The sequence below is a fragment of the Procambarus clarkii genome, chromosome 56 (assembly GCF_040958095.1).
Source record: "Procambarus clarkii isolate CNS0578487 chromosome 56, FALCON_Pclarkii_2.0, whole genome shotgun sequence".
NCBI lineage: Eukaryota > Metazoa > Arthropoda > Malacostraca > Decapoda > Cambaridae > Procambarus > Procambarus clarkii.
In genome coordinates this window covers 9,174,862-9,196,488 of record NC_091205.1, presented here as the reverse complement: position 1 = coordinate 9,196,488, position 21,627 = coordinate 9,174,862, and the positions used below count along the sequence as shown (strand labels likewise).

Sequence of the window (21,627 nt, the reverse complement as noted above, 5' to 3'; positions counted from 1 at the left end):
CGAGACGTGTTAACTTGTTGAAAGCACTGGATATTCTGAGGTCTGTAGGTCGTGTGGCCCCAGACATCAGGTAGTGTGGCGGGTGGAGGGCAGGTGCAACTGGACACGCAGCCAATCAGCGATGTACAGGTAGTTGGGTGGTTCCTTCCATATTAGTTGTATAGGGATGTATATAGCGACGAAGTTGGGAGGGAAGAGCAGGCTCAATCTCTTGAAGGAGATTATCGTCACAATATATATATATATATATATATATATATATATATATATATATATATATATATATATATGTATATATATATATATATTATATATATATGTATATATACATGTATATATACATATATATATACATATATATATACATATATATATACATATATATATACATATATATATACATATATATATACATATATATATATATATATATATATATATATATATATATATATATATATATATATATATATATATATATATAAATATATATAAATATATATATATATAAATATATATATATATATATATATATATATATATATATATATATATATATATATATATATATATATATATATATATATATATATATTTGTTAAACACTGGGTTAGATTTGATAAATGGTTTAAAAGTATGGACAGTAAGTAAGAATGTACATAAATAACTTGACTTGAGATGTCGAGAGTTTGTGAGGAACGTATGAGGCTCAAGGCTGGGGTCTTGACCTCACTCGAGTAGCTGATGTTATGGGAGCAAGATGCAGTGTCTGTGAACTCCTGGTAGCAGAGGAAGAATCTCATGTTACGTGCTCTGCCAAGAGGAGAATCAGTCAGGCGTTCTTGTATGAAGCCTGGGGACGACTTAGTGCTCGAGTCAAGAAGAAGAGAAGCCCAGTAAAGAAGTTTAAATATCGATTTTGTGGGCTGAGTAGCGCGCCAACGTCCGACGCTGGGGTCAGGGTGTGATCTTATACGACTAACTCTGTGGTAAGGAACTTTCAGCCAGTTAACTGTGATTACCTGTAGTTGGTCGTGTTCCCTGCGGCCGTAGTAAGTGCCTATTGATATGTTAGGCATGTTTTGATAAGACAGAAAGCCTAAATAAGAGGACAGAGATGAGGGAACAAGCTGGAGGGCGGAACGACGCATCCACCCTCTCCCGAGGCCAGTGGCTGACTGACTGAGGGCGGTGAGCTCACGGCAGTGGTAGCTCCTGAGGGAGGAGGAGCATGGATTCGTCCAAACGTGGGGAAGTCCCCTCATGGCGTGCGGGAATCGTAGGGATGTCGGGTGGAGACATTTATTATGTGTAGTTCATTTTAGTTGTGGTTGATACGATACGCCAATACAATTTTATTGGCGTATCAATGGGTTGCAGGTTTGTTTTGAGGAAGGAGTTGATGGGAGTACTCTGAGACGAGAGACGTTAATGAATGGAGCTTCAATCCTATAGGAGCAGATGTTGTACCCAGTTGAAGAGCAAACCCCATAGTGAGGAGGTGGATCTCTACCTGTGGGAAAAGGAGCAGTGAAGTGAAGTTTCACATGCTTCGGTGGTATCAGTGGTGAAGCATCATTGCTGTTCAGGGAAAGCTTCATGGTTCAGCAGCCTGGAGGAGCTGTAGAGGACCCTGGCAGATAATTGTGGAGAAACCTGAAAACGCTAAGGGTAGTGGACATCTAGATGTCGAGAAGAGGTTCTTAGTGAATACTTATGGAGAGTGTTTGAGTGTCACTGGGGTGCAAGATGCAGTGGAAGGTGGGTGACTGCCATTTTTTTCTGTATCAAGGAATATTTATATTGATGTTAACAGTGTTGCAGCCATAGGTTGGATTCCTTGTGTGTTTTTATTTATATATTCTAGGGCTGATAGTGCAATAATTGTCTTATAAGATTTGACCCACTTGGTGAGTTTGGTAGCATAAGTGACAAGCTAAGAGTTGAGCTACCACTTTGTATAAGCAGCTGATAGAGTCCTGATGGTATCGGATTGCGACCTGACTATAATAGCATAGAGAGTTGGAGTCATATTATTCTTGTATGTGTGATGTACATGTTTTCTGTCTAGTAAATGTATATAATTTACCCGTGTTTGCCCTTGTCCTAGTGAGGCTTCCTAAAAAACAGAAAAGAAAGAGAGAGAAAAAGAACTGTAGCTGTGGACAGGGTAGTACAGAATAAAAACTCAGAAAAGGGGATTGAGGAGATCATACCAACCAAGGAGAGAGTGGAGAGTCACGGCGGTTCAAGTGGGTGTGTGCACATGACAATGAGGCTAGTGTTAGAGCCGCATCCCCTAAATGTGTGATGCTGAACTCCTCTCCAAAAGCAAGCAGCGTGAAGGGTGATCTCTTGATAAAAAAATAAGCACTCTACGGAATTTTGGGTTGGTTTGTCCGTAAGGAAGGGCAACCAACATCAACATCATCATAATACTTGGGGGCCTGTATCCGGGAGAGTGAACTGACACACCCTCTCCAAAAGTGGATCGGAACACCCCTTGTGGAAATAAGTAGACTGTGTGACAGCAAGTGTATTTTCTCTCACTTGGGAAGACTCACAGGATAAGGTGCAAGCGTTTGTGGAGTCAGGCAAGCCTGAGGGCTTGGAAGGTTGCACCAGGGAACAGTTGAAACAAATAGTGGAAAATGTGGCATCAGGTTGAAAGCATCTAAAGTAGCTGGGATGAAGGAGGAGATCCAGAGGCAGTTGAGAGCCAAGAGTGAAGCGGCAGAACAGGGAGCCCAGAAAGGAGCTGAAAGTGGAAGGGAGGATGATGGGCAGGATGAAGTACCATCCCAAGGATCGAGTAGGAGCAGTAAGAGTAGCCGCAGGATTAGTCGGAATAGAAGCTTGGAAAGACTGCAGCTAGAGCTCCAGATGCAGCATGAGGAAAGACAATTCCAACTGGAAAGGTTGAAGTTAGAACTTCAGATGAAAAATGAACGCGAGAAAGAAAAGGAGAAAACCAGACTGGAAGTAGAAAAATAGAAAACCAGAATAAGAGAACTGGAATTAGAACAGGAGAAAGAAAAACCCAGGCCAAAAGGGAAAAAAAGAGAGGACCAAACAAATGCAGATAGAAGCAAATAAAACCTTGACTGAGCATAGGATTGAACATGGGTTGCCAGAGAGCACCACCCATGTATCACACCCACCGGATAATAGGGTTAGGGAAAAGGACATTCCCCTGGTTTATACTCGAAGAGGCAGAGAGCTTTGTCGAGCATTTCGAAAAAGTAGCCAATATCAGGGAATGACCACAGGAAGAATGGGCCCAACTGGTGCAGTTAAGATTGACCGATGCTGCCAGAGAGGCGTACACTCAACTAACATTGGAGGAATGCCAGGATTATGTCACAGTAAAGAGCAGCATACTGCGCTCATTTCAGATAACTCCAGAAGCGCTTTAGAGAGATGGTGAAGGTTGGAGCATGTACTGGAGCTAATCAGAGCTTAATTGCGAGAAGCCTGATTGCAAGGAATAAGCGACTGTTAGCTGGCAGGACGAAGATGAAGGTATATGTGTTGTTGTCTGAGAGAGACATGCCCATATGTGCTATCCAGCTAACGTCGGACTATGTGTCGGCGGAGGTGATGTTGGGAGTGTGCCCTAACATACCTGTTCCAGGAGTCCAAGTGATCCTGGAGAATGACTTGCGCGGGATGAAGGTGTTGCCAAAAGTTTAGAGCGGAGGCTGTGCCAGAAGAGTGCCCAGAAAGCCACAGCACAGGTGGGACACCTGAGTGTGTGAACCTGAATGACATCCGAGGGGATGAGTCAGGAGACCATCAAGCCATTGAGTACCCTGTCTCGGTAGTGACGAAGGCAGAGGTGGCCGACGAGGAAGACACTGGTGACGATGTGACAGTGTCGACTACATCGATGGAAGATGTCGACGTGGAGATAGATTGGCTATTTGGGGAAGGCCTAGCTCAGGAGCCTTCCAGCAACTGCCATAACAGGTACGCCTTTAACCCATTGCACCATGCTCAGACCCCAAAAAAGAGATGGTAATTTCGGGGTATTTAAACACCCCAAAGATTACCACCTCCCACCTTCTGTGCTGGCTAGGGTTCGAGTCTCCTGGTGGGAAAGTGTTTTAAAGTTGTATAACTTCACTTGCGTGTTAAGGCAAGTTGTGCATCAAGCATAGACACAGAGTTCTCCCATATTAACAGGGACTTGATGAAAAACGTAAGTGACCCCTCACTTGCTCTAGTTGCCCTTGGGAGGTGGTAATCTTTGGGGTGTTTAAATTCTCTGAAATTACCATCTCTTTTTTGGGGTCTGAGCGTGGTGCAGTGGGTTAAAGTCGTACCTGTTATGCCAGTTGCTGGAAGGCTTCTGTGCTGGCTAGGGTTCGAGTCTCCTGGTGGGAAAGTGTTCTAAAGTTGTATATATATATATATATATATATATTTATGATCGATGTTCCCTTCGGGAATCTTAATTTTAAGATGAATAGGAAAACCAGGGATATACTGAACATCTTGTATCAGAATCTTTACTTTAAAAAACATAACGTTTTGAATACTTCTCGTATTCATCATCAGATCTAAAAGAAAAAACAGAAATCACAATCATATAGCTGGTAAACAAAGAACTCATACTGAATATGATTGCCTATCAAAGAAAGGAAAATGCTTAAAAAACAAAACACTTAAGCGCACTTAAAGTGATCAATACAAATAAAACTTATTAACTGTCACATATATTAAAACTAATTTAAAAACCATTAAACTACAAAATGAAATTTATAACTACTAAAACAAACCATTCTATTAAACTTACGTGAAGTGATCAGAAATGAAACTTGATACCCAACACATAGATACTAAACACTATAACAAATATTTATATAATGACTACAAATCTACAAAAATTGTATGTAAAATACAAACAGAATAAACGACAATTATAAAGTACTAACCAAAATCTTATAAAAAACTCAAATATTAAATTAAATATCAAAAAATGTATTATATATCCTAAATAAAAGATTATATTAATGTACAATGTTAAGACTTGAAATAAGTAAGAAAGGGCAAAGACATGGTAAACTAAACAAAATTAAACTACCAAAATCAACTAAAAATCAAATTACAGGGCCTACTGTGCACTATACAGTGTACAATTGAACAGCTGAAAGGTTGCTATTTAACAGAGGCCGCAGCTCCTTTATATATAAGGATTCCATTACTCTCAAATCTGACTGGCCATTCATACAAGTGTCCAGAATTTTAAAATCAGATTCCAGCAGAGAATGATCAAACTCATAACAATGGTTTCTAATCTCCGAAAATGCTGGTTTAGACAATGGTAATCCAGTCCTAAAAGATAATCCCCGGTGCTCAAGTATCCTAATCTTAAAGTTCCGAATGGAACTCCCGACATATCCAGGATTACAGCTGGAACAATTATACATATATACAACATTTGAGCACAAGGGGGTAGGCACTTTATCTTTAAATTTAAAATAAGAGCCTATGGTATTTGTGTTGACAAAAATAAATCTAAAGTCTACTTGAGGATAACACTGCTGCAACAGTCTCTTAAAACGACTCCTTACAGAAAAGCTAATACTGCCATAAAATGGTAATTTAATATATTTAAGATCCCTTTCCAGTGTAGTAATCTTACACGATGGGTGAAACTTCTTATTTAAGAAATTCCTTATAAAAGTATAAACCATATGCAAAGGATAACCATTATTTGAAAAAAATTTCACAAGAAAATTAATTTCCTGATCAAAGTTATTCCAATTAGAACATAAAACAAAGGCCCTATTCAGTAGAGTGGTAATAGCATTTTTCTTAAAAATATCAGGAACAAAGGAATTAAAATTTAAACCTAAACCAGTAAAGGTTGGTTTCCTAAAAACATTAGTGTTGAACCCATTGAGGTTATTCACTTATACATCAAGAAACGACAATGAATGATCAACTTCACACTCTGCAGTAAACCGTATATTACTATGTTGTGCATTAAGATACTCTCTAAATTTCTCAATATGACACTGGTCCCTAAACAACAAAAAAGTGTCATCTACATATCTCCTGTACAAGACTGGTTTAAAGGCCGAAGGACAATTATCAAGCCAATTTATTTCGTGAAAACTCAAAAAAGCATTTGCCAGTGCAGGACCTAAAGGAGACCCCATTGCTACTCCATCAATTTGTTTATAATAAATATTATTAAACATAAAGATGGAGTCTTTAACTGCTATTTCTAACAGCCGTCTGAATATTTTACTACAAAATTCAGACACTAAGTTAGTGTCAGCAAATAATTGACTTACACAGATATCAATGGCTGTTAGAAATAGCAGTTAAAGACTCCATCTTTATGTTTAATAATATTTATTATAAACAAATTGATGGAGTAGCAATGGGGTCTCCTTTAGGTCCTGCACTGGCTAATGCTTTTTTGAGTTTTCACGAAATAAATTGGCTTGATAATTGTCCTTCGGCCTTTAAACCAGTCTTGTACAGGAGATATGTAGATGACACTTTTTTGTTGTTTAGGGACCAATGTCATATTGAGAAATTTAGAGAGTATCTTAATGCACAACATAGTAATATACGGTTTACTGCAGAGTGTGAAGTTGATCATTCATTGTCGTTTCTTGATGTATAAGTGAATAACCTCAATGGGTTCAACACTAATGTTTTTAGGAAACCAACCTTTACTGGTTTAGGTTTAAATTTTAATTCCTTTGTTCCTGATATTTTTAAGAAAAATGCTATTAACACTCTACTGAATAGGGCCTTTGTTTTATGTTCTAAATGGAATAACTTTGATCAGGAAATTAATTTTCTTGTGAAATTTTTTTCAAATAATGGTTATCCTTTGCATATGGTTTATACTTTTATAAGGAATTTCTTAAATAAGAAGTTTCACCCATCGTGTAAGATTACTACACTGGAAAGGGATCTTAAATATATTAAATTACCATTTTATGGCAGTATTAGCTTTTCTGTAAGGAGTCGTTTGAGGAGACTGTTGCAGCAGTGTTATCCTCAAGTAGACTTTAGATTTATTTTTGTCAACACAAATACCATAGGCTCTTATTTTAAATTTAAAGATAAAGTGCCTACCCCCTTGTGCTCAAATGTTGTATATATGTATAATTGTTCCAGCTGTAATCCTGGATATGTCGGGAGTTCCATTCGCAACTTTAAGATTAGGATACTTGAGCACCGGGGATTATCTTTTAGGACTGGATTACCATTGTCTAAACCAGCATTTTCGGAGATTAGAAACCATTGTTATGAGTTTGATCATTCTCTGCTGGAATCTGATTTTAAAATTCTGGACACTTGTATGAATGGCCAGTCAGATTTGAGAGTAATGGAATCCTTATATATAAAGGAGCTGCGGCCTCTGTTAAATAGCAACCTTTCAGCTGTTCAATTGTACACTGTATAGTGCACAGTAGGCCCTGTAATTTGATTTTTAGTTTATTTTGGTAGTTTAATTTTGTTTAGTTTACCATGTCTTTCTTACTTATTTCAAGTCTTAACATTGTACATTAATATAATCTTTTATTTAGGATATATAATATATTTTTTGGTATTTAATTTAATATTTGAGTTTTTTATAAGATTTTGGTTAGTACTTTATAATTATCGTTTATTCTGTTTGTATTTTACATACATTTTTTGTAGATTTGTAGTCATTATATAAATATTTGTTATAGTGTTTGGTATCTATGTGTTAGGTATCAAGTTTCACTTCTGATCACTTCACATAAGTTTAATAGAATGGTTTGTTTTAGTAGTTATAAATTTCATTTTGTAGTTTAATGGTTTTTAAATTAGTTTTAAAATATGTGACAGTTAATAAGTTTTATTTGTATTGATCACTTTAAGTGCACTTAAGTGTTTTGTTTTTAAAGCATTTTCCTTTCTTTGATAGGCAATTATATTCAGTATGAGTTCTTTGTTTACCAGCTATTTGAGTGTGATTTCTGTTTTTTCTTTTAGATCTGATGATGAATACGAGAAGTATTCGAAACGTTATGTTTTTTAAAGTAAAGATTCTGATACAAGATGTTCAGTATATCCCTGGTTTTCCTATTCATTTAATATATATATATATATATATATATATATATATATATATATATATATATATATATATATATATATATATATTAGTATATTTTGGTAGCAGTCTTTCCTGTAGACATATATTATTAAGTAAGACCGAAAAAGTAAGATTAATAATTCTAACACGAATTTTCTCAATATTTCTTATGGTTCTTTTCACTGTCGATGATAATTGAAAAATCAGTTCTCCGAAATTCATTTTTATTTCTAGTCTGACGCGACACTTGAATGCGTTTCGTAATAACTTATTACATTTTCAAAGATTTTGTTCGATCGAACAAAAGGTCTTAGTCGACATAACCTTGAAACCGGCCATTTACTGCAGGTATGTTGACGACATTTTTACACAGGTACCTGATGTCAGACATCTGCAGGAGCTGTAGGAGGCATTTGAGCGGAATTCTGTGTTGCGTTTCACTTACGAGATGGAGAAGGATGGGAAGCTGCCCTTTCTAGATGTAACAGTCAAGGAAAGGAGCGGAGGTTTCCACACTGCAGTCTACACTAAGGAAACAAACATAGGAATGTGCCTCAATGCCAACAGTGACTGCCCAGACAGGTACAAGAGGAGTGTTGTTAACGCTTATGTCGACCGTGCTCTCAGCCACAGCTCAGCATGGAAGCAAGTCGATGAAGAACTCTGTCGGATAAGGCAGGTCCTAGTCAACAACGGCTTCTCCAATGGTTTCGTTGAAGGCATCATAAGAAGGAAGGTGAAACGCCATGCAACCTCAGAAGAGACAACCAACACAACACCTGTACCCCCTATTAGACTATTTTACAGGAACTTCTTTTCCACAGCTCATAAAACGGAGGAAAGGGTCCTGAAAGATATTGTTAATAGAAACGTTATCCCTACAGATAAAAATCAGAAGATACAATTGACAATTTACTATAATACCAAGAAAACTGCCAACCTACTCATGAGAAACTCTCCAGACACAAGAAGAACGCTTTGTAAGAGACCAATGTCATCTATGCCTTCAAATGCCCACTTGGGAACTGTAAGCCTCAAAGAACTCAGTATATAGGCAAGACAACAACATCTCTTTCCAGGCGATTAACGATGCATAAGCAACAGGGCTCCATTAAGGAACATATAATCTCTTCCCACAACCAGACCATCACCAGAGAAGTCTTAACAAAAAACACGGAAATCATCGATAGATACAGCGATAGCAAGCGGCTTGATATCTGCGAGGCACTACACATTAAGAAGTCAACACCAGCCAATTAATGCACAACTATATTCTACCCACTTCAAGACTCCGCACCAATATAGAAGCATCAAAAAATATGGGCCAATAGGTCCTTTGCATTTACTTCCATTCTTCCCCTTTAACTTTACCCAATATTACCCAATATTTCGTGTTCTATCTTGTGTTGAAAGTTTGTTTTCACCTCATCCAAAACTCTTGTAACATATTGTTACGGACCCGAGTCCATCGTCGGAGCATGGAGCAGTGACGACAACGCCATCTGTGAGTTCGCTCCCGAAACCCCCTCCAAATGGACGACGCCATCTAGTGGTGACAGGATATGCCGGCAAATAGGCGCTGGATTCCTGTCTTAATAGGCCCATGAAGTAGCCGCTGCTGACCTCTGGTGAGGTGGTGCTTAGACAGTGAATGCCATCTATGGAGCGAAGAGGTGGATGTTTCTGTCTAAGCTAGTAAGTGATGTTTCCTTGTGGTCCCAGGTAGTGTCCCCAGTACTGATGACGTGTCTGTTTGCAGAGTCAACCTGGGACTGCTGTGTTGGACGATGGATCAGTCTACCCAAGGCAGCCAAGGTCTCTTCACCAGTCTGCTTTGAAGAAGCTGTGAGCCACCCCCAGACGAACTCTGTTGAGAGTATAATAGCCTGCCTGAGGAGTGGCAGTGTCGAGAATCGCCTTATCCGGGGCTGGCTGGTGGAAGAGACTACCCACTGTGGTGCTGAATGAGGAGAGTGACCAGCGAGTCACACGAGGCTCCTGCCTAGGGCTCTCAACCCTAGTATCAGTCGTGGAGTGGCCTAAACAGCGAGGCTGATCGGTACCTGCCAGCTACAGGCTGGATTGTGGTTGAAGGCCATCACGACGAAGCACCCAGTGGAACTGTGATTTGGCTGGCCTGTGGCCAGGGTAGATTCGTAGTAGTCATTGTGGATTCATAGTGGGCCACGGAAGAAGGAACCAGGGCTACCCAAAGTGAGCCTCGCCGAGTATCAAGTGTCTTCGGAGGAAGACGAAACTGTAGTAATAATTCCTGTGTCTTTTTACATATGGTGGTGGGAATATATATATCTATATAAAGGGTATAAAGGAATATATATATAAGAGAATATACATATATTAGAAAACAGGAGTATTTGTGTACCTCCCCTATTGTTTTAACTTGCGTTACGGGCTCACCCCTTGAAAGCCTCTACTAACTTGGGGCCAGATTCCCAAACCCTACTACCATCAGAGAAGAACCCGGTTGCGTCCCAGTAGGGCCATAACACATATCACTTCACCCAAATACAGGTATATAAAATGAAAAGCCATTTGAATTATAGCATAATAAGAAATCTGTTTTAATGTTTGCAGGTTATAGTTGTGTGTGTGTAAACTAAAGTCTTTGAAAATGTAATATGTTATTACGAAACGCGTTCAAGTGTCATGTCAGACTAGAAATAAAAATGAATTTTGGAGAACTGATTTTTATATTACCATCGACAGTGAAAAGAACCATAAGAAATAGTGAGAAAATTCGTGTTAGAATTATTAATCTTACTTTTTCGGTGATATTTAATAATATATATATATATATATATATATATATATATATATATATATATATATATATATATATATATATATATATATATATATATATATATATATATGTTAAACAGAGGCTACAGTTAAGGATTTGTGCCCAGTAAATCCTCCCCGGCCAGGATACGAACCCATGACACAGCGCTCGCGGAACGCCAGGCAAGTGTCTTACCACTACACCACGGAGACTGGTATATATATATATATATATATATACCAGTATATATATATATATATATATATATATATATATATATATATATATATATATCCTTATGTTCCCTGCGCCTTCAGCCTGAAGTCTCCAAAGGAATTTGTTGACTTACTGCGGGGCACACGGGCCACAGGGATAAGAGCCTCGTTGGACGTAGAATCGCTGTTTACCAACGTACCTGTGGACGAGACAATCGGGATGATAGCCGACAGAGTGTATCGTGATCCAGCCTGTACTCCTCTTGACATACCAGAAAATATTCTGAGGAAACTACTCCAAGCTTGTACTAAAGAGGCACCCTTCTTGAGCCCGGATGGGCACATGTATAAGCAAGTAGATGGGGTCGCCATGGGTTCTCCCCTAGGTGTCCTGTTTGCAAACTTCTATATGGGTACCATCGAGCAAAGTCTTAGTCGACATGAACTTGAAACCGGCCATATACTGCAGGTATGTTGACGACATTTTTACACAGGTACCTGATGTCAGACATCTGCAGGAGCTGAAGGAGGCATTTGAGCAGAGTTCCGTGCTGCGTTTCACTTACGAGATGGAAAAGGATGGGAAGCTGCCCTTTTTAGATGTAACAGTCATGGAAAAGAGCGGAGGTTTCCACACTGCAGTCTACACTAAGGAAACGAACATAGGAATGTGCCTAAATGCCAACAGCGACTGCCCAAACAGGTACAAGAGGAGTGTTGTTAACGCATATGTCGACCGTGCTCTCAGCCACAGCTCAGAATGGAAGCAAGTCGACGAAGAACTCTGTAGGGTAAGGCAGGTCCTAGTCAACAACGGCTTCTCCAATGGTTTCGTCGAAGACATCATAAGAAGTAAAGTGAAACGCCATGCAACCTCTGAAGAGACAACTAACACAACACCTATACCCCCTATTAGACTATTTTACAGGAACTTCTTTTCCACAGCTCATAAAACGGAGGAAAGGGTCCTGAAAGATATTGTTAATAGAAACGTTATCCCTACAGACAAAAATCAGAGGATACAACTGACGATTTACTATAAAACCAGAAAAACGGCCAGCCTACTCATGAGAAACTCTCCAGACACAAAACAGAACGCTTTAAAAGAGACTAACGTCGTCTAAGCCTTCAAATGCCCTCTTGGGGACTGTAAGCTCCAAAAAACCCAGTATATAGGCAAGACAACAACATCTCTTTCTAGGCGTTTAACGATGCATAAGCAACAGGGCTCCATTAAGGAACATATAATCTCTTCCCACAACCAAACCATCGCCAGAGAAATCCTAGTAAACAACACAGAAATCATTGATAGATACAGCGATAGCAGGCGGCTTGACGTTTGCGAAGCACTACACATCAAGAAGTCAACACCAGCAATCAACAGCCAATTAATGCACAACTATATTCTACCCACCTCAAGACTCCGCTCCAATATAGAAGCATCAAGAAATATGGACCAATAGGCTTTCTACAAACACTTCTATTCAATACCCATTGTTTCGTGTTCTGTCTTGTGTTGATGAAATTAATACCCTATTAATGCCACCTCTTGTTCTGTCTTGTGTTGATGAAATTAATACCCTATTAATGCCACCTCACCCCATCCACCTCATTAAAATGTAGATATAAAATCGGAGATGCGTAAGTTCTATTCAGTTGTGTATTTGTAAACTAAAGTCTTTGAAAATGTAATAAGTTTTACGAAACGCGCTCGTGTCGCGTCAGACTAGAAATAAAAATGAATTTTGGAGAATTGATTTTTGATTTACCTCCAACAGTGAAAAGAAATGTACGAAAGATTGAGAAAATTCGTGTTAGAATTATTAATCTTACTTTTTCGGTCATATTTAATAATATATGTCTACAGGAAAGACTGCTACCAAAATATACTAATATATATATATATATATATATATATATATATATATATATATATATATATATATATATATTATATATTATATATTATATATTATATATATAATATATTATATATATATATATATATATATATATATATATATATATATATATTATATATTATATATTATATATATAATATATTTTATATATATATATATATATATATATATATATATATATATATTATATATTATATATATAATATATTATATATATATATATATATATATATATATATATATATATATATATATATATATATATTATATATTATATATATAATATATATATATATATATATATATATATATATATATTATATATTATATATTATATATATAATATATTATATATATGCAAACAAGCCTGAATGGTCCCCAGGACTATATACAACTGAAAACTCACACCCCAGAAGTGACTCGAACCCATACTCCCACAACTGGTATGTACAGGGACGCCTTAATCCGCTTGACCATCACGACCGGACATAAGGAAGTGATAGCCGAGGCTATATGAACCACTTCCCCGCCGGCACTCGGATGGTAATCTTGGGCATAGCATTTTATCAAATCACCTCATTCTTTGGGGCACACGTGAGGAACACAAATGCAAACAAGCCTGAATGGTCCCCAGGACTATATACAACTGAAAACTCACACCCCAGAAGTGACTCGAACCCATACTCCCACAACTGGCATGTACAGGGACGCCTTAATCCGCTTGACCATCACGACCGGACATAATGAAGTGATAGCCGAGGCTATATGAACCACTTCCCCGCCGGCACTCGGATGGTAATCTTGGGCATAGCATTTTATCAAATCACCTCATTCTTTGGGGCACACGTGAGGAACACAAATGCAAACAAGCCTGAATGGTCCCCAGGACTATATACAACTGAAAACTCACACCCCAGAAGTGACTCGAACCCATACTCCCACAACTGGTATGTACAGGGACGCCTTAATCCGCTTGACCATCACGACCGGACATAAGGAAGTGATAGCCGAGGCTATATGAACCACTTCCCCGCCGGCACTCGGATGGTAATCTTGGGCATAGCATTTTATCAAATCACCTCATTCTTTGGGGCACACGTGAGGAACACAAATGCAAACAAGCCTGAATGGTCCCCAGGACTATATACAACTGAAAACTCACACCCCAGAAGTGACTCGAACCCATACTCCCACAACTGGTATGTACAGGGACGCCTTCCATCCGAGTGCCGGCGGGGAAGTGGTTCATATAGCCTCGGCTATCACTTCCTTATGTCCGGTCGTGATGGTCAAGCGGATTAAGGCGTCCCTGTACATACCAGTTGTGGGAGTATGGGTTCGAGTCACTTCTGGGGTGTGAGTTTTCAGTTGTATATAGTCCTGGGGACCATTCAGGCTTGTTTGCATTTGTGTTCCTCACGTGTGCCCCAAAGAATGAGGTGATTTGATAAAATGCTATGCCCAAGATTACCATCCGAGTGCCGGCGGGGAAGTGGTTCATATAGCCTCGGCTATCACTTCCTTATGTCCGGTCGTGATGGTCAAGCGGATTAAGGCGTCCCTGTACATACCAGTTGTGGGAGTATGGGTTCGAGTCACTTCTGGGGTGTGAGTTTTCAGTTGTATATAGTCCTGGGGACCATTCAAGCTTGTTTGCATTTGTGTTCCTCACGTGTGCCCCAAAGAATGAGGTGATTTGATAAAATGCTATGCCCAAGATTACCATCCGAGTGCCGGCGGGGAAGTGGTTCATATAGCCTCGGCTATCACTTCCTTATGTCCGGTCGTGATGGTCAAGCGGATTAAGGCGTCCCTGTACATACCAGTTGTGGGAGTATGGGTTCGAGTCACTTCTGGGGTGTGAGTTTTCAGTTGTATATAGTCCTGGGGACCATTCAGGCTTGTTTGCATTTGTGTTCCTCACGTGTGCCCCAAAGAATGAGGTGATTTGATAAAATGCTATGCCCAAGATTACCATCCGAGTGCCGGCGGGGAAGTGGTTCATATAGCCTCGGCTATCACTTCCTTATGTCCGGTCGTGATGGTCAAGCGGATTAAGGCGTCCCTGTACATACCAGTTGTGGGAGTATGGGTTCGAGTCACTTCTGGGGTGTGAGTTTTCAGTTGTATATAGTCCTGGGGACCATTCAGGCTTGTTTGCATTTGTGTTCCTCACGTGTGCCCCAAAGAATGAGGTGATTTGATAAAATGCTATGCCCAAGATTACCATCCGAGTGCCGGCGGGGAAGTGGTTCATATAGCCTCGGCTATCACTTCCTTATGTCCGGTCGTGATGGTCAAGCGGATTAAGGCGTCCCTGTACATACCAGTTGTGGGAGTATGGGTTCGAGTCACTTCTGGGGTGTGAGTTTTCAGTTATATTATATATATGTATATATATATATATATATATATATATATAATATATTATATATTATATATTATATATATAATATATTATATATATATATATATATATATTATATATATATATATATATATATATATATATATATATATATATATATATATATATATATATATGCGAACAAGCCTGAATGGTCCCCAGGACTATATGCAACTGAAAACACACATCCCAGAAGTGACTCGAACCCATACTGCCAGGAGCAATGCAACTGGTATGTACAGGACGCCTTAATCCACTTGACCATCACGACCGGACATAAGGAAGTGATAGCCGAAGCTTTTTGAACCACTTCCCCGCCAGCACTCGGATGATAATCTTGGGCATGGCATGTTATCAAATCACTTCATTCTTTGGGGCACACGTGAGGAACACAATGTGCCCCAACAGGATTTGTGTTCCTCACGTGTGCCCCAAAGAATGTAACCATGACAGTGACCTATCTGGTCAATACAATCCTCGTGCAATCGCAATGGGAAAGTTTCTACTTCAGTTACCTTATTTAACCGCCACTAGTCAGTACACAGGCGCGAACTCCCATCCGGTTTAGGAACTAACAAACATGGTGAACACCAGGAACTTTGACTGGGTGTAACCAGACCATTTTCTAGGAGGAACTCCACTTCCCTCCTGATAATATCACTCTTTTCTGGAGATACTCTATACGGATGCATACGCATAGGGGTGAAGTCTGTGAGCTGAATATCATGGCTCAAAACAGACATCTGGGTAGGAACTTCGCTAAACAGATTAGAATACTGGTGTAGTAACATTCTCAACTCTCCCTTTTTAACTTCATCCAAGTGTCCCAACATCTTAAAACTAGAAATACAAAAGGGAGGATTCGACAAGTCATCAGTTATATGGTTCTCAGGAGTGACTGTCCTGTTCCACCCATGACACTGGCCTGGAGCCTTGAAGAGCTTTTAACCTGATAATGTGCACTACCAAAACCTTGGAAGGGTCCTGCAGACTTTTAATTTTATAAGTTAATTCAGAGCGTCTGTAAACAACTTCAAACGGACCTTCAAAATGATGAGCTAAAGCAGTTTCCACTCTGGATTTTAAAACAAGAACAAGATCACCTGGCTGAAAACATTTCTATTTCACCCTGAACCTCTTGTCATGGTGTTGTTTCATCTTCAACTGCGACTTCTTCAGGTGCTCGCTTGCAACGTGTTGGTACTTCTTCCACTTCGACTGGATCTCACTCAACAGACGACTTCCATCAGGGAGAGAGACGTTTCCAAACAACCTTTCACTCAGCAACTGGATTGGGCCTCTCACTTGGTGTCCGAAAACAAATTGGACAGGAGAACAACCCAAGGAATGTTGTAAACCATTACGAACTGCAAGCAAGATTAAAGGTAAGTCCTCATCCCAGTTACGTCTGGAGTCTTCGCCAACAGTTTGTAACATATGCTTCATAGTCTGGTGAAATCTCTCTAAAGCACCTTGAATCTGTGGATGATAAGTACTGGACACGTTATGTTCTATATGGTACTTCTCACATATGGTACTTCTCACAAAATCGTTTGAACTCTGCAGAACGAAAATTGCTACTGTTGTCAGTCTGGATCACTCGAGGTAGTCCAAACAAAGTATAGAATTTTATAACATGATTGATAACTGTCTTTGCTCTAATGTTTCTCACACGATAAGCTTGGGGAAACTTTGATGTGGCACACATTAAGGTTATTAAAACTACATGACCTGACTTTGTCCTGTTCAAAGGGCCTACACAATTGATAATGATGTGGGAGAACAAGGTTCACTTTGAACTACAATTGGATGCAGGGAAGCTTTAGGTACACTCTGATTAGGTTTACCCACTGATGTAGGTAAATTGTAGACAGGTTATACACTGTCTACAATATTTGCCAATATATTTTTTAAGACTGGGGCAATAAAAATACTTTGATACCTAGTATAACATTCGACTAATCCCTTGGTGACTGCTTAATGGATTGTCGTGGGCCGCTGAGAGGACTTGTTCACGGTATGCTTTGGGGGCCACAAGCTGGATAACACACTCACAGTCCTCTGAAGAGGGATATAGCTTAGATCTCCATTGTCTCATCAGTATTTGATCTCGGAAGAAGTATCCAACATTATCTGCCAAAGCATCCTCCTCCTGAACAGCTTCAGAAATAGAGAGGCATTTAATCTAGGATCACTCTGTTGAAGTTGGGTTAAAGTGTGGGATTTGACATCCAAATTTGGGGATGAGGTAGTAACAGGAGGTACAACTTCCTTACTTGGCACAACTCCCTCAACTACACTAACTTCATCCAACCTAGCCATAAAAGTGTCAACCAAGTTGATTTCCGGTTCTAACGTTGGAGGTTTCCCAGCTATCCCTCCGGTTGTAGGATTGAAAACATTTCTCTGGGACTTGGCGACTTGAGATCTGGTTACTGCGCAGGCTGGATACACTTCAGGAGCAATCTCACTCGTTTCTGAGAAAACTCTACTTGGGCCATTGAACATGATTGGAAGATGACTTTATCATAGAGCCGGCAATGTCATTTCCAAGAATTATATGGAGACCAGGAATAGGTAAGGTATCACACACACCTACAGTACAAAGTCCAGGAGTATTGGGGGATTTAATGTAAACTTGCAAGAGAGGAACACGTTGCACTACCCCAACTATACCCTTTATAAGAATTACTTCGTCCAGGTCAATCTTCTTGACCTTGGACAATATACTGGAAGTAATCAAGGTTAATGACGCACCAGTGTCTTTAAACATAACTACAGGAATCCACTTGTCTACAACTCCAACCATTTTAGCATGAATCTTGTAAGGGTCAAAATCAGCAAGACACTGTGGCTTACCCTTACAACATGTCTCAGAATTATGAGAAACAATGACGAACAACATTTCCTTTCTTGTGACAATAATTACATTGTTTCACATCAGTCGAACTTGTCGAACCTGAGGTAGCTTTACTAAGATTAACAGTACCCTTAGATTTATTAGATGCTTGGTATGCCCTGGCTGTAAGAACAGACTTAGCATTATAAGACTACTCTTTGACCTCCCAGAATTATCCTGTCTAGAAGTGAATGTTTTAGGTGGTATGTGAAAATTATTAAACATATCTTATTTATCGTCTCATGTTCATCTGCCAACATAGCTAAATCATGAACGTCCTTGTAAGAACGTTTACCTGTGGCTAGTGCCATGGTCAACTTTACAGGCAAACAAGATAAAAATACTTCAACTAGGATGAGCTGCTTATGGGACAAAAAAAATCATGAGTATTATTTCGGTTATGCCACCTGTTAAAAATTGACTCTTTTACTCGAGCAAAATCTGTAACTGTCTTATCAGGTGCACGCTTCAGACCTCTAAATCTTTGTCTTAATGCTTCTGCATTGAGTTCATATGCTTGCAAGATCCTTTTTAACTGTGGGGTAATGAAAGCTGTCTTCGAAAGGGAGCGAGGCAAAAATCTCTTGTGCCTTCCTGCACAACTGACCTTTCATAATGGTCACCCAAGAATCCTCTGGCCATTTTAAACTAGTAGCTAACTTTGAAAAATGCAAGAAAAACAATTCGGAGTCCTTCTAATTAAATTTGGGTAATTCAAACTCTTTAGGGAAGTAAAGTCCACTACTGTGACTACTACTAGAAATTCCCTTAGAACCCTTACTACTGGCAGCGGCTGCAGCTTCTAGCTTTTTCTCCTCAAGCCTAATCTGCGGCTCAGCCATCTGCTGTTTAATTAACAATTGCTTAGTTTCTTCTTCTCCTCTGAGTCTAGCTGCCTCTAACTCGGCTTCTCTTTGCCTAGCTTCCTCTTCTCTTTGTTTAGTTTCTTCTACACACTTAAATCTTTCTAACTCAACGTGCTTTAGCTGAAGTTCTAACTCCTGCCTTCTCAATCTGGCAGTACTTTCAAACTCATCAGGGTATTCTTCTAATACCTCATCACTTAACAAGCCATCTTCTACTATGTGCAGAAAAATTGTTCTCACTTATTTAGCTTTAGTCATTCTGGGTGCCACTTCTAACTCTAGGGTTTTTCCCATACAAATCAACACTGATTTAGTTAAGGTCTTAATCCTATATACTGATGCATTCTGCAAAATTTATTTCACTAATTGCTCATATTAATTAATTAATAAGACACTTTCTGCAAAAATTATTAAACCGCAATAGGAATATACTAGATTAGCAATGATCACTTGCAACAAACCTGTACACTTACCTCTATCGTGCAGCGTTGCAATTGCAGTAATAACTAAGGTTCACATAGGACTGAAAGCTGAATCATACGCAGAAACACAAGTCATGAAAGCGTCTTCATAGAAAGTATACCGGAACATTCACTTCAAATAGGTACAACAAACTAGAAAATAATCATGGATCAGTTAAACTGTGTCATACATAATTATTAATCCTGAACAAAAGGATTACAACAATAATGGTCCTGGAACACAGGAGTTACATCATAAAGATCCTGAAACAACAGGAGTTACCTGATTGATGATCACAGACTAGGACCCCATTACAATGTTATAGACTACATGGACAAAACCCCCACTTTATATGTTATGAAAGGGAGTAACCTTCAGCATCAATAGAACACACAGCCTGGCCAAATATCAATCAATGTTCTAGGGGAGTGAAAGGCTAGCAACAATGATTCCAGTTTACTGGCATTAAGATATATCCACATAACATTAAAGTAATCACCATACTAAGTTACACACAATTACTTTAGCCAGCTTCTAATCAGCTGGGCATGATCATCACAAACAGGTTATCTTGAGATTCTTGAGGTAATTCCGGGGCTTTAGTGTCCCCGCGGCCCGGTCCTCGACCAGGCCTCACCCCCAGGAAGCAGCCCGTGACAGCTGACTAACTCCCAGGTACCTATTTACTGCTAGGTAACTGGAGCATCAGGGTGAAAGAAACTCTCCCCATTGTTTCTCGCCGGCGCCCGGGATCGAACCCGGTACCACAAGATCACGCGCCCAGTGTTCTGTCCGCTCAGCCGCCGGCTCCCTAAATCCAGGAAAAGGTCTGGAAACTGCATCAATCAACACTAGCTGACACCAGGAACTTTGCCTGGTGCAGTGGAACACTAACGCCTATATGCTGCTAATACCAATACAGGGTGGTGGTGTAACAACCAGTAACACATGTGGAATGAAGAAACACTATCACATAGCACCATGGCATTACTTAAGTTCCTCAGAATATCACCTCACAAAGACATAAAAACCTCTACCACCTGGTATACATGTTGAACAACAGTAGAAATGATCTATGTCAATACATACTGTTACATGATAATAATACTAGCAAGCACACTACACAAATAAGGTCCCAAATCTAGGACCAGAACGCCACACATGCGCTCGTCTGGGAAAGTCAAGGAGTTGTGACGTCTTGAGGCAAACTTGCTGAGAGGCGACACTGTATCCAACTCCATTAGTCAACTGACCCTCAACTTTCAAAACTCTCAAGTTCGTGTAAAGACATAATTCGATCATGAAACTCTAATTTAATATACAACAAAGTAAAGGATATAAGACACAACCTTACATAATGATACATAATAAGAATTCAATACATTAAAGAATTTATCATGATGTAAAAATAGGTACACAAAGAATACGTATCGGTAAGACATGGTAACACTGGCGCGAGTCTGTACGTCACAGAGGAGGGGGGGAGGGTGAGAGGGAAGATTCAAGAGGTCGGCCAACCGTTAATACATATGTATACAAGAATATATAATAAAGTAGATATATATAACATGTGTATCAAAAGCTTGTCTAGGTGAAAAATATTTCACAGTGCCATAATCTCAATAAATGTCATAACAAGAGGACAATTCAAGGAACAATCATGAAATGGAAAGTATATAGTATACATATGAGTAATACATCTGAAACCTAAATGTATACATTCTCCATCATGGTATATATAATGTTACCTATACAGCATTTATGTAGCATTACATACAATAAGCATACAAGTATGTTTTTCGAGTTCCATGAGGTTTAGGCTACTGCTATACATTAAACTTATCATATATATATATATATATATATATATATATATATATATATATATATATATATATATATATATATATATATATATATATATATATATATATATATAAATTTTGTGAGGGTACCAC

General features: G+C 39.0%; 1 protein-coding gene across 1 annotated transcript in view; it reads left to right on the top strand.

Annotated features, from left to right (window-relative positions):
* The window catches only part of LOC123770954 (glutamate receptor-like), a 229,210-nt gene that overhangs the window by 83,688 nt on the left and 123,895 nt on the right, over positions 1–21,627 (top strand). The gene's annotated exons all lie outside the window — the stretch shown is intronic.